Here is an 11,250-nt window from a genome sequence, read left to right on the forward strand (position 1 = left end):
ATACAAAGGCACACACGAACATGTATACGCATATATATATTTGGTACATACATATATGCCCGACTCAAAGGTTTCTCCTACCAGTGATCTTGATCTCAGTGACGGATTTAATTTATCATTTTAAATCGCAGAAATTTTTCTTAGCATAGCAAAGTTTAATAGGAAATAATCCCACCCAATATTATTTCTCATTAAGTTGTATTTGTATACAGTGCGGAAATTCGTGTTAAGTGTTTCAGTCTATTATACAAACAATAAGTCTGGAAAAAGATAGGATAAATTTTCAAGCCGATTGAAGTGTTTTGCCCTTGGATACAATAGTTACAACTGGCACCAGCTTGGCTGGAGAGCAAGTGGATTTACATATTTTGCCCCAGAACATAACCAATATGCTTGGCATCAGTTTGGCTGTTGTACACAATAATTGTCGTCTTGCCAAAAGACACACACGTAATTATTGTATATAGTACAATATTGAAAATGCAAACTGTCAGTAAGCAGACGGGAAGTTTAAATTGAAATATACTTAAACATAAGGTCTCGTATTTAGTTTTCGTATTTTATAACTAAGTAATGTTGTTTTTAACTAAACTATGTTGAGGAAATGCAGTTCTAAAATGAAAACTTCTGTTCAATAAATCTGTCCCTTCAGAACTTCAATCTCTTAACTAGGCCATTAGAATAAGTACTGAACTTTAAATAAGATAGTACTAAGATAGATTTGTTCGAGTATCCAAAAACAGAGGTGCTTCAGCATGGCCACAGTTCAATGACTGAAAGGTGGAGGAATTCCATCTTTAAACTTCTTTACATCATGATCTAAAATGTAATTTTTGTTTCTACCCTGATGACTGAGGCTCGATTTATCCAATGTTAATTTGGTTCCATTACTGGCTGCAAATTTTGGTGAACTACATCTACCACCATTATGGTGGGTCTCCGAGCTCCCAGAAACAGCTATTGAACTTATAACACCTTTCTCCCCTGTTGTTTGTACTATGTGTATGTTTGATCTATTAATATCTATATAATTAATTATCTATATATTGGGTCATCTCGTAATAATGTGGTTTTTATACTTCTTTTATCTTTCCAAATTAAGATAAACAAAGTTCTTTTTAATCTAAAATATACTCTCCTTCATTTTCTACACCTTTCGTCTTGAAACCAAAGATGGGTTTAAAAGTTCAAATTGGACTAAACCTTTCATATCCCACCAAACAGATAACAACACCTTACGTGGGTGAAGACTTTCAGCCTGGGATGCCGGTGTTTCTCTTTTCTCTACCTACTGCCTTTGGAGCTTGACATTTTTACAGAGAACCCATTTCTCGTCACCAGTTACAATTCAGTTCAAAACAACATTCAATCGTGAGACGTGACAGCAAAGAAGAACACACATTCACTCTCTGTGCGCGATTTCCCAGTAAGTTTATCTTCACTTTCTTGATTTAACTTTACTCTATATTGTTTTCTTCCATCCTTCTCTAATTCCCTTTTTCACCCCTCCTTCTTTCACCGTTTTCTATCTGTCTCCTTTTCTCTCTCCCCTCTTTCTCTTTTTCTCTCTGTCGTTGCTCACACGTGACCATCGTCCATTTTTCTTTTCCTGTATACATACACACACCCACACCCATACACACCCACACCCACACCCACACACCCACACACATATATATACATATTTACATACATGCATATATATATATATATATATATATATATATATATATATATATTATTTATTATCATATATATACATACACATACATACATGTATGTATGCATATGTGCATATTTATATACATATGCATATGTGTATATATTTGAAAAAGGAAAATAATGACGTCACTGGTAGTTCTAATCAATTAAATTTTTTAATAATATATAATTTTACAGTTTGGCCTGTAGATCTTGTAAGTTCTTCGTTAACTTCGGTGGAGAAGTTAACAAAGAACTTACTATATCTATATGCCAAACTGTAAAATTATATATTATCAGAAAATTAATTTGATTAGAACTACCAGTGAAGTCATTCTTTTACTTTTTCAAATATACCAAACTGTACCAAGGATTTCACACATTTTCCGATATATATATATATATATATATATATAATATTAATTGAGGGTATAGACCTAAAATAAGTAAAATACCTCTGAATAAATAATGTACCTATTACAGCAACGTGTAAACAAAACTACTACAATTGATTGAAATGAGAATAAACACTTTTAGAACCACGCTTCAACTGTAATACCTGCAGAGCTGATTATAAAACCAGCATTCCATCGAATATAACCATTAACACTATTATCTTCAACTGAATACCAACGCAGGATGCTTGTTAGAATCAGTTCCCCTTGAAAGCGTCATGAGTGTTGGGCCCTTGATGAAATTGCCAGGACTAGAATGCATAATTGCATACAAAGCAATGTGCAGTCGAATCATATGTAGGTCAGATGTATATGCTGTAGAATACTTTTAAATAAAGAAGTTTTCGGATATGAATTAAATCTTCACTCACTTCTTCGTTATCAATGTTATATATATATTACTCTTTACGCTTTTACTTGTTTCAGTCATTTGACTGTGGCCATGCTGGAGCACCGCCTTTAGTCGAGCTAATCGACCCCAGGACTTATTCTTTGGAAGCTTAGTACTTATTCTATCGGTCTCTTTTTGCCGAACCGCTAAGTTACGGGGACGTAAACACACCAGCATCGGTTGCTAAGCGATGGTGGTGAGACAAACACAGACACACAAACACACATACATATATATATATACATATATACGACGGGCTTCTTTCAGTTTCCGTCTACCAAATCGACTCACAAGGCTTTGGTCGGCCCGAGGCTATAGTAGAAGACACTTGCCAAAAGTGCTACGCAGTGGGACTGAACCCAGAACCATGTGGTTGGTAAGCAAGCTACTTACCACACAGCCACTCCTGCGCCTATATATATCTATATATATATTATACACACGCACATACACGCTCACACACACACAGTTTGTAGGAAGCCATAATGGCATCTGTTCCCTCAACCACATTGTGAAGAAGCACAAAAATGAAAAGACAAAACAAACAAAAAAACAGTTAATAATATCTCAAACAAACGACAAAATATTTCTTGGCAGTGTGAATAGAAAGCGATGCGAATGTATTTATTATATGTCCAGGAGTTTAATATAAACAATTCTATTTTCCCAACATTAGCTGTAATAAACAACTTCACCTTTCTCTCTCTTTCTCTCTCTGTTCCACAAACTAGAAACTCTTCTCCGTGTAAACATGTCACCGAAATTTGTCAAATCATCACTCCTTCCCCTCCCACCCCTCTCTCTTTCTCTCTCTCGCTCCTTCTCTCTCTCTCGCTCCTTCTCTCTCTCTCGCTCCTTCTCTCTCTCTCGCTCCTTCTCTCTCTCTCGCTCCTTCTCTCTCTCTCGCTCCTTCTCTCTCTGCTTATCTCTCGTTCCTCATATTTCCTTTTCTATTTCGCATTATTCATTCATTCACTCACTCATACATACATACATACATACATACAAACATACATGCATACGTATATTTCTTTTCTTTTACTTGTTTCAGTCATTAGACTGAGGCCATGCTGGGGCACTGCTTTGAAAACATTTTTGTCTTAATTTTTTTGGTATTGCCGAACCGGGGACGTAACCACACCAGCATCGGTTGTCACGCGGTGGTGAGGGACAAACACAAACACAAAGGCACACGTACACACACACATACACACGACGGGCTTCTTCCAGTTTCCATCAACGAAATCCATTAACAAGGCTATAGCAGAAGATACTTGCTCAAAGTACCACGTAGTAGGACTGAATCCGAAACCCTATGCTTAGGAAGCAAGCTTCTTATCTCACAGTCACGCCCCCGCCACACATATATGTGCATGTGTGTAATATGTACAAACGCACTTACACACACACACACACACACACACACACACACACACACACACACACACACACACACACACATCTACTTTCAATTTCTTTTATTTGATTCTCTCATCAGAATCTGCTACTCCATTTTCAACCCACCTCTCCAAACCCGTCGTTCCGTACCACTTGAGTAATGTAAAGAGTTCCCATTTTCCTACAGACGACCTCCCAATCTTCCCACCCTCATGTCAACAGCGGCAGCCAGAGCAGTTACTACTACTATCACTTCCCTAACTCCTAATGACACATATACCATAAAGTAATTTGTACGCTGTGACCCGATTTGGCAGGAATAGTAGCCAAATACCCGGCGCCGACCTGAGGGATAAACAACAAAAGCAAGGACAACAACCTCTTTATTGTCATCTGACTAGTAGAAAAAAAAATGTTGATACAGTCCCCTCTTAAATCACACTCAGAACGTACCTCCTAGAACGTCATTTTTCTGAAATTCCATCATTTTTTTTCTTGCAGTTACTCAAAAAGAATATCAACCAAGCTGATCTTGGAGGGAGTGCCAATGAAGGACATATCACAACCCTTTCCCCTAGACCAAATTATTAAAGGAATCATTCCAAGTACATACATAGTACTTATTTTATTGACCCAAGAACGCTTGAAAAGCGATTACAATCCTAGTGATGATTTTGAACTCAGAGTGATACTAACTAAATTGTTGTTGTTGTTGGCACTCCGTCGCTTACGACGTCGAGGGTTCCATTTGATCCGATCAACGGAACAGTTTGCTCGTGAAATTAACGTGCAAGTGGCTGAGCACTCCACAGACACGTGTACCCTTAACGTAGTTCTCGGGGATATTCGGCGTGACACAGTGTGACACGGCTGACCCTTTGAATTACAGGCACAACAGAAACAGGAATTAAGAGTGAGAGAAAGTTGTGGTGAAAGAGTACAGCAGGGTTCGCCACCATCCCCTGCCGGAGCCTCGTGAAGCTTTAGGTATTTTCGCTCAATAAACACTCACAACGCCCGGTCTGGGAATCGAAACCGTGATCCTATGACGGCGAGTCCGCTGCCCCTAACCACTGGGCCATTGCGCCTCCACGATACTAAATAGACTACGGCATTTAGTCTGAGAGTTCACTGATTATAATGTGCTGCCGACCTCGTAATAACAATACTAACTAAATGTACGTGATCTGCTAGAAGTAGCAACAAAATATTCGTCAGTTAGTTATAGGAAAATTGCTTTCGTAGGGCCACTGCTTGCAATTAAAAGAAAGCTAAGAAAAAGCACTAATTAGGCGGTGCAAATAAATACTAACGAAACTAATTAGGGTTTTATTTTCATGTTTCATCTGTTAACCAACAAGGAGAATTTTCTAATCATAACATTTATGTTATTATATCATAATAATTATACCACTAAAATTGCATGTAATTATTAATTGCACTATTTGTGTATAGATGGAATTATAACCTTAATTAGTTTTATTGAACTTTCTATTAACTGGAGAAATAGAAATAGTCCAAGGAGAAATTGTCAGGGGTTAATTTCCAGGAAGCAATTGTATGGGGGTAGAGGGTAGGGGTTATTTATTTTGATACTGCTTCAATCGTATCTTCTTTCTTAGAAAAAAAAGAAAGGGTGACACATTAAATGGCGTAGTTGCATATAACATCGAAAGTTCCAAATATTCATGGTTGGAACGTTGTGGAATGTCGGGTGTGACTGACGATGGGAGTTAAGAAAAAAGGACCAGCAACAACAACGAAATGAGCTATACATTCAATTCAGTTTGGTCCCTGCAAGTTGATGGTTGTCGTCTCTCGTAGAGGGTCTGTGTATCTATATTTGGAAAGCCCCTCTCCAAAGTGCAACTCTGGGAAAGTGCTAGGTATGTGTGTGCGTGCGCGCGCGGGTTGGTGGGTGCCTACGCGCACACGCAGGCGGAATCTAGAAGTTGCTCATGTATGCAAGCTTTCTCTGTCTAACCCACCGATAATTTCCCACATTATCCTGAGGCCTTATGCTCCCTAAGGGAGCATTGCCAACTATATCAATTCCAGTGTATGACTGGTACCTTATTTTCTCAAGCCTGAAAGGGGGAAACGCAAAGTTTGATTACAGCAGGATTTGAAATCAGAGCGTAAAGAGATATAATTAAATACCACAAAACATTTTGTTCGACGCTCTACCGTTTCTACCAGTTCGCCGACATTCAAGTAATGACTTCAAATTCTGGCACGAGGACAGTAATTTCGGGAGAGTGGGTAAGTCAATTAGGATGAAAAGCATAGTTAACCTCAGCGGGATTTGAACCTAGAACGTCAAGACGGATGAAATGCAAGTAAGCATTTTGCTCGGCGTGTTAACGATTCTGTGATGTCGCCGCCTTATGTAAGTAAAGTAAATAATCCTTTCTAAAAACGGTACAAGGCCTGAAATTTTTGAGGATGAAATTTGTCGATTACATCGACCCCAATATTCAACTCGTACTTATTTTATCGACCCTGAATTTGAACTTAGAACGTAAGGACAGATGAAATGCCCATAAGTATTTCGCCCGCCGTGCTAACGATTCTGTCAGGTCGCCGCCTTAGGTAATCAAAATAAATAATGCAAGTTTCTCTGCTTGTTTTTCCACGCCACTTGCTTCAATTAATCTGTTAATAAAACACATGCACAACCATTCAGTTGTTTTAATTACATTTTTATTCAATCTCATTTTACTCCTGTGACCCGTGCAGTAAGTTCCATTATTTATTTCGTTTATATATATATATATATATATATATATATATATATATATATATATATATATATATATATATATATATATATATATATATATATATATATATATATATATATATATATATAGTAAGATTAGTAATTAATATATATATAGTAAGATTAAGTAATTAATACTATTTATTTATTAATATTGTAGGGCGGACTGTTACAAGTTTAATTTATTTGACAATATATTTATATATAACAAAACTGAGTGGTGTTTTGTTTCTAACCTAAAGTGCTTAATGCAATACACAGTACTATGTGATATGTCATAGAGGTGTTGCCGCCTCTCTACAGTGTAAAGCATACTTGACTTGTAGTTACTGCTGCAATTACTGATGCTGATGCTGATAGTGTACCAATAGATGTTCAATATTGTATATTAGAGTGACTGATATAAAATCAATTCGATTTAAAACTACTGGAGGTTGGACCATGGGCAAGGGGTTTGTCTTCAATTTGGAATAATGTTCTACGTCTAAAACGCTACTCCAAGGGAAACATGCTAGGCTTAGCAAGGAACGAAAGAAGCGAACCCACTAGTAAATCAGTTGTTAATTGAAAGTGAAAGTGATTTCTACGCAGAGTGAGGTGATATTTTCGTGTCTCTGCATGGTCATGAACTGCTAGAAATAGCAATCAAATATCTCTAAAATCACAACCTATTGCCTGAAAATTTAAAACTGAACTGACAACACTGTGTAACACGATTTTTGACCTTGTGTAGTAACTGTTTTTTTTTTCCTATTTGCTTACCCCTACAAAGTATGAAAAATGGTTAATATTTCTTTCAAATTTTGCTTTTGCTACATTATTCAAACTCCCAAAGAATCCCCCTCGACACACGGCTATGATGTCCCTCCCCACTACTCCTGCTCAAGATCAAAGATGCACATATTGTCAGCCAATAAGAGACATGCTCAAGTGGTTAAGGCCAAGCAACTGACAAGCAAATCTGTGATATTGAGCAGAATACTTGCTATAACGATATTTCTGCTTCAGCAACTCAGCGCTGAATCTGTCCGAAATGTAATGGAAAATAGTTCAATTTCAAAACATTGATGTCCATGTCACAAAAGCAAAGTTTGAAGGAAATAGTAGTCATTTCGTTTGATTTCTAGACAGAAACAAATAGGAAATAACATTTCCTGACGAATGACTAAAGAACTAATTGTTACACAGTGCAATCAATAAACCTAATAATTACGACTGAGACACCTTTTATCATAGGTCTTGCCTGCATGGCTACGTTTGATCTAGGGCTAAATAAAACCAAGAGCTATATCGCAAATATATTTGAAGGTAGATGTTTTATAAAGCGCAAGTAAAGCTATATATTCAGAAGTTCGCTTCATAACTACATTGTAGCAAGTTCGATCCCACAATACAGGACTTTGAGCTAAATGTATTCATTAAGTTATAGACTCGGATTAATCAGAGCGTGAATTGTACAGAAGACCATCGGTGAGAGCTTTCATGTTCTATGGTAGACTTTATCCGTTGACCGGTTCAATACTGTAAAATGCCCTCGCAGCATTTTAAACATTAAATGGGGCTTTTTTTTTTACGCCAGACATAGATTTCTTTGCGTCTGTAGGCATCATTTCAACTAAATCAATGATTCTGAAAAGCCAAATGAGATGGTCTGGCCATATTGTTCGAATGACGGATGAACGCACACCCAAGCAGTTGTTTTATAGCGAGCTTGCAGAGAGCAAACGCAATCAGTGTAAACCTAAAAAGAGGTTTAAGGACGGCATAAGAACTACCATGAGGTCATTTGGAATAGATCCAAATGCCATAGAAACACTTGCCTCGGATCGAGCTGGATAGCGAACAAAAGTGTGGAGTGGAGTGAAAGCTTCTGAGGAGGCCAGGATGACACATGCAAAATTCAAGAGATATTTAATGAAGAATGTTGCGATCGAAATGAATCTCAGTGACCTTATTGTGTGCACAGTTTGTGACAGACCATGCCTTTCTTTTGCTGGGCTCAAATCTCATCTGAGGACCCATGAAAAACGAACCTCCACTAACTACTCTGCCTATATATCTGTGCACACCTTTCAATGCTGTGTATGCTATAAGATCTGCATAAAGGGGCCTCAAAAGATATTTTAAGGTTCACAAAGATCAGAACTTAACTGCAGCTCTTGGTGGTCCAAATCAGATATGCAATCTATGAGGATGTCTTTTCAATACATTTTCTGGTTTCAAAAGCCACATCAGACGCCATGATGGATCTAAAGTATAAGTACAAGATGTGGCATAAAGAGTAGGCAACCACCATTTGTATACAAATTTGTCTAGAATGCTTTTTATCATAGTTCTGTTCATGCAGGGATGTTCTGGGAGCGGAGGCGTAGCTTTAAGTAGCGGCAACGACAACAGTTATATAAACAAAGAACTGAGGGAGCCATCTTAAAAGAACAGGTTTGATAATGAAGTCCTGGGTTCTTTGTGCAAAAGAAAAAAGTTGAGAATGTCATGGTAAGAACACCTTTGATCATAGGTATACTCACTCAGCACTTATTTGGTGGCGAATTTGCAGAGTCGTTAGCGCATCGGACGATATGCCGTACGATATTTATCACAACCTCTTGTCTTCTGATTTCAAATCACACTAGAACCAACTTTGTTTCTTACTCTTTCGTGGGCGATAAATAAAGTACAAGTCTAGAACGGTAGATTGGTGAAATCGTTAAAATTTTTGGCAGAATCTTTTGTAATGTTCGTACTGGCACCTTGCGTTTTGAGTTCAAATCCTTCCTTGGCCTACATGTATAATTGGTTTAATCCGTCACCCGGTTTCAGATTTTGCTACAAGGTCAGCAATTTCGGTGGTAAGTCGATTACATTATCCTCAGTGTTCAACTGGTACTTAGTTTATCAACTCGCTGAAAGGATGAAAGGCAAAGTCAACCTTGGCGGAATTTGAACTCAGAACATAAAGACGGACGAAATGCCGCTGAGCATTTTGCCCGGCGTGCTAACGATTCTTATTTCTTTATTGCCCACAAGGGGCTAAATATAGAGGGGACAAATATGGACAGACAAAGGGATTAAGTTGATTACATCGACCCCAGTGCGTAACTGGTACTTAATTTATCGACCCCGAAAGGATGAAAGGCAAAGTCAACCTCGGCGGAATTTGAACTCAGAACGTAACGGCAGACGAAATACCACTAAGCATTTCGTCCGGCGAGCTAACGATTCTGCTAGCTCGCCGCGTCATCACTTGGTTTAATAATACCACCACTCAAGATGGTGAGTTACTCGAATCGTTAGCATGCCGAGGAAATGCTTGGCGGCATTTCGTCTGAGTTCAAATTCCGCCGATGTCAACTTTGCTTTTCATCCTTTCTGGGTCGATGAAACAAGCGCCTTTTGAACACTGAGCTCGCTGTAATCGACTTAGCCCCTGCTCCGTGATTGTTGACCTTGTGCCAAAAAAAAAATTGAAACCAAGAATAAGTTCTTGGGTACCTTTAGCGGAATCCACAGTGTTGCAAGCATTCAGGACAAATTTTTGATTTGTGATTCTACTACCATCCCCTCATTCTTCCCTCTTACCAGTCTAGAGTGCGCTGTGATAGGGTTAAGGATAATGTCCTTCCCTTCTTGACTTAACGAAAAAAAAAAAATAATAACAGACAAAACAACAAAAACTACAACAACAACAACAACAACGGCAACAGCCTTTATTAATAAAAGCCATCACAAAACGTACGGTAGTTGGCAATGGTGATGATAACATCAGGTTTAAACAGTCACTTTAACAACGTGTGTTATCATATAAAGACGGCAAATTTATTATTGTTTTCTTTTATTAATTTTTTTAAATATTTTTTTTTATTTCTTGAAGAGGGGAGAATTGCCTAATACAAATCTACTATCTTCCGTACTTCACAAACATCTCAATAAAACCTCACTAATCTTTATTTATTTATTTATTGTTCGTTTTATGACTTGTCTTTTGTCACATTTTACGACGTCTTATTTTTATGTACTTTTCTGCTGCTGAAAAAAAGAAATAATCATAAAAAGGAAAAGATAAATAAAAAAAAACTGTTGTATTTATTTTATCTTCTTCTTCTTCTTCTTCTTCTTCTTCTTCTTCTTCTTCTTCTTCTTCTTCTTCTTCTTCTTCTTCTTCTTCTTCTTCTTCTTCTTCTTCTTCTTCTTCTTCTTCTTCTTCTTCTTCTTCTTCTTCTTCTTCTTCTTCTTCTTCTTCTTCTTCTTCTTCTTCTTCTTCTTCTTCTTCTTCTTCTTCTTCTTCTTCTTCTTCTTCTTCTTCTTCTTCTTCTTCTTCTTCTTCTTCTTCTTCTTCTTCTTCTGTTGTGTTTACTACTTTCAAATCAGCCTTTACTTTCTCTTCTTTCATTACTTCTTTTTCATCATCATCATCGTCATCGCCATCATCATCATCACGAAGTTGACGACGACGACGACGACCACCACCAATACCACTACCACTACTCGCCGCAAGTTGCTGCCACCGTCGTCATCGTCATTTT

General features: G+C 37.6%; 1 long non-coding RNA gene across 1 annotated transcript; it reads left to right on the top strand.

Annotated features, from left to right (window-relative positions):
• The first annotated feature begins 1,173 nt into the window (after positions 1 to 1,173).
• Positions 1,174 to 6,626, top strand: LOC149137658 (uncharacterized). The gene is made up of 2 exons (XR_016242605.1): positions 1,174 to 1,426; positions 4,447 to 6,626. It is a non-coding gene; the product is annotated as an uncharacterized LOC149137658 (long non-coding RNA).
• The last annotated feature ends 4,624 nt before the right edge of the window (positions 6,627 to 11,250 follow it).

Source organism: Octopus bimaculoides, chromosome 1, assembly GCF_046866305.1.
Source record: "Octopus bimaculoides isolate indiv1 chromosome 1, ASM4686630v1, whole genome shotgun sequence".
Taxonomy (NCBI): Eukaryota; Metazoa; Mollusca; class Cephalopoda; order Octopoda; family Octopodidae; genus Octopus; species Octopus bimaculoides.